The 3737-nt window shown below is 49.7% G+C and overlaps 1 pseudogene; it reads right to left on the bottom strand.

Annotated features, from left to right (window-relative positions):
• Positions 1–1127: 1127 nt before the first annotated feature.
• On the bottom strand, positions 1128–3293 carry LOC116478521 (phosphoglycerate kinase 1-like; annotated as a pseudogene).
• Between the last annotated feature and the right edge of the window lie 444 nt (positions 3294–3737).

Raw genomic sequence — 3737 nt, 5'->3', positions numbered from 1 at the left:
TCTGAAGTAGCTGTGATTACAGGTGCCCGCCACCATGGCCAGTTAATTTTGTATCTTTAGTAGAGATGGGGTTTCACCATTTTGGCCAGACTGGTCTCGAACTCCTGATCTCAGGTGATCACCCACCTAGGCCTCCCAAAGTGCTGGGATTACAGGTGTGAGCCACCACACTCGGCCTGTTATTACTATTACTGAGGCAGGTTCTTGCTTTGTCACGCAGGCTGGAGTGCTGTGGCACAATCATAGCTCACTGCAACCTCAAACTCTTGGGCTCAAAGGATCCTCCTGCCTCAGCTTCCCAAAGTGCTGGGATTACAGGTGTGAGCCACCGTGCCCAGCCTGGTGTTCTGGTGTCTCCTTTTTTTTTTTTTGAGACAGAGTCTCGCTCTGTCGCCCAGGCTGGAGTGCAGTGGCGCGATCTCGGCTCACTGCTAGCTCCGCCTCCCAGGTTCACGCCATTCTCCTGCCTCAGCCTCTCCGAGTAGCTGGGACCACAGGTGCCCGCCACCACGCCTGGCTAATTTTTTTGTAGTTTTAGTAGAGATGGGGTTTCACAGTGTTAGCCACAATGGTCTCGATCTCCTGACCTCATGATCCGCCCGCCTTGGCCTCCCAAAGTGCTGGGATTACAGGCGTGAGCCACTGCGCCCGGCCCTGGTGTCTCTTCTTATAAGTTAACTCATTCTGGCCGGGCGCGGTGGCTCACGCTTGTAATCCCAGCACTTTGGGAGGCCGAGGCAGGCGGATCACGAGGTCAGGAGATCGAGACCACGGTGAAACCCCATCTCTACTAAAAATACGAAAAAATTAGCCAGGTGTGGTGGCGGGCGCCTGTAGTCCCAGCTACTCGGAGAGGCTGAGGCAGGAGAATGGTGTGAACCCGGGAGGCGGAGCTTGCAGTGAGCCGAGATCGCACCACTGCACTCCAGCCTGGGCAACAGAGCGAGACTCCGTATCAAAAAAAAAAAAAAAAAAGAAAAGTTAACATTCCATCATGAGTGCCCCACCTTCATGACCTCACCAATTATCTCCCAGAGGCCCCATCTCCAAATGCCAGCACACTGGAGGGTAGGGATTTATTATATTAATTTATTGGAGGTAGGAGACAAACATTTAGTCCCTTTAAATAGTGGAGTTTAATTCTCTTCCCTTTGAATATGGAGTGCCAGTTTGATGTTGTTGTTGTTGTTTTTTTCAAGACAGGGTGTCACTCCCAGGTAGTGCAGTGGCAAGATTATGGCTCATTGCAGCCTCGACCTCCCGGGCTGAAGCGATCCTCCCGCCTCACTTTTTGAATTTTTGCAGTAAAGATGAGCTGAGATTCTGTGTAACCATTTAAAGGTTCCTGGCACTGCATCTCTTGGCCACTAGCTGAATCTTGACATGGAAAGTTTTAGCTAATGCCAAGTGGAGATGCAGAAAATGCTAAGTTGACTTAGGGGCTGTGCACAGGAACTAAAAGGCAGGAAAGTACTAAATATTGCCAAGAGCATCAACCCCAGGATGGACTTTACCTTCTAGGAGCTCTAAACTGGCACCACCCCCAGTGCTCACATGGCTGACTTTATCCTCCATGTTCCATTTTGCACAGCAAGTGGCAGTGTCTCCACCACCTACGATGGTGATGCAGCCCCTAGAAGTGGCTTTCACCACCTCGTCCATGAGGGCTTTGGTTCCCCGGGCAAAAGCTTCCCATTCAAAAACCCCCACAGAAGGCCGGGCGTGGTGGCTTATGCCTGTAATCCCAGCACTTTGGGAGGCCAAGGTGGGCAGATCATGAGGTCAGGAGTTCAAGACCAGCCTGGTCAACATGGTGAAACCCCAGTCTCTACTAAAAATACAAAAATTAGCCAGACGTGGTGGCACGCACCAGTAGTCCCAGCTACTCAGGAGGCCGAGGCGGGAAAATCACTTGAATCAGGGAGGCGGAGGTTGCAGTGAGCCAAGACCGTGCCATTGCACTCCAGCCTGGGTGACAGAGTGAGACTCCATCTCAAAAAACAAACAAACAAACAAAAACCCCCAAAAAACCCCACAGGACCATTCCACACAATCTGCTTAGCCTGAGTGACAGCCTAAGCATACTTCTTGCTGCTTTCAGGACTACAGTCCAAGCCCAGCCAGCCAGCAGGTATGCCAGAAGCCACAGTGGCTTGGCCAGTCTTGGCATTCTCATCAAACTTGCCAGCAGTGACAAAGTCAACAGGCAAGATAATCTTCACACCATTCTTCTCAACTTTGGACATTAGGTCTTTGACAATCTTGGGTCCTTCTTCATCAAACAGAGAAGTGCTAATCTCCATGTTGTTGAGCACCTTAAGGAAGGTACAAGCCATTCCACCACCAATAATCATCTCATTGATTTTGCCCAGCATATTCTTGATCAGCTGGATCTTGTCTGCAACTTTAGCTCTTCCCAGGATGGCCAGGAATGGTTGCTCTGGGCTCTCCAAGGCCTCGGCAAAGTAGTTCAGCTCCTTCTTCATCAAAAAACCACCAGCCTTCTGTAGCAGATTGACTTCTGCCATGGAGCTGTGGGCTCTGTGAGCAGTGCCAAAAGCATCATTGACGTAGACATCCCCTAGCTTGGGAAGTGAAGCTTGGAAAGCTTCTAATTTGGCTGGCTCAGCGTTAGCCTTGTTCCCAGGAGCATCTTTTCCCTTCCTCTTCCTCCACATGAAAGTGGAGGTTCTCCAGCAGGATGACAGACCCAGCGGCTGGGTTGGTATAAGCTTTCTCCACTTCTGGGCCTACACAGTCCTTCAAGAACAGAACATCCTTGCCCAGCAGAGATTTGAGTTCTACAGCAACTGGCTCTGAGGAGTACTTGTCAGGCACAGGGACACCATCAGGCCAGCCTAGGTGGCTTATAAGGACTACTGACTTGGATCCATTGTCCAAGCAGAATTTGATGCTTGGGACAGCAGCCTTAATCCTCTGGTTGTTTGTTATCTGGTTGTTCTTCATAGGAAAATTGAAGTCGACTCTCATAACGACCGGCTTCCTTTTCACGTCCAGCTTGTCCAGCATCAGCTTGTTAGAAAGCGACATTTTGGAAATACAGCTGGGGAGAGAGCGCGGTGATTCAGACAGCGAGGGAGCCCGCTACCGATGTGTGCTTGGGAGGCTTGCAGAATCCAGTGATGTACTTTTTTTTTTTTTTTTTTGGAGACGCAGTCTTACTCTGTTGCCCAGGCTGGAGTGCAGTGGCGTGATCTGGGCTTACTGCAAGCTCCGCCTCCCAGGTTCATGCCATTCTCCTGTCTCAGCCTCCCGAGTAGCTGGGACTACAGGTGCCCGCCACCACACCCGGCTAATTTTTTGTATTTTTAGTAGAGATGGGGGTTTCACCATGTTAGGAAGGATGGTTTCAATCTCCTGACCTTGTGATCCACACACCTCTGACTCCCAAAGTGCTGGGATTACAGGTGTGAGACACCGCACCCGGCCAGTGGTGTACTTTTTAACAAAAATTTATTTTGAGGTCATTGCAGATTCACATGTAGGAAATAATACAGCCATTTTCTCCGAATGGTAACATGTTGCATAGCTGTAGTACAATGTCCCAATCAGGAAATTTCACTCCACCCACCTCCGTCAACCCAATGAACAAGTACAGGGAGTACACTGTTCACAGAGGTGGTTCAACAATTCTACTTCCAAACAGTATTTCCCTCCAGTTTTTTTCTTTTTTCTTTTCTTTTTTTATTTTTTGAGACAGAGTCTCACTCTGTCAC

Source organism: Hylobates moloch, unplaced genomic scaffold (genome assembly GCF_009828535.3).
Source record: "Hylobates moloch isolate HMO894 unplaced genomic scaffold, HMol_V3 SCAFFOLD_12, whole genome shotgun sequence".
NCBI lineage: Eukaryota > Metazoa > Chordata > Mammalia > Primates > Hylobatidae > Hylobates > Hylobates moloch.
This window is presented reverse-complemented; position numbering and strand designations above follow the sequence as displayed.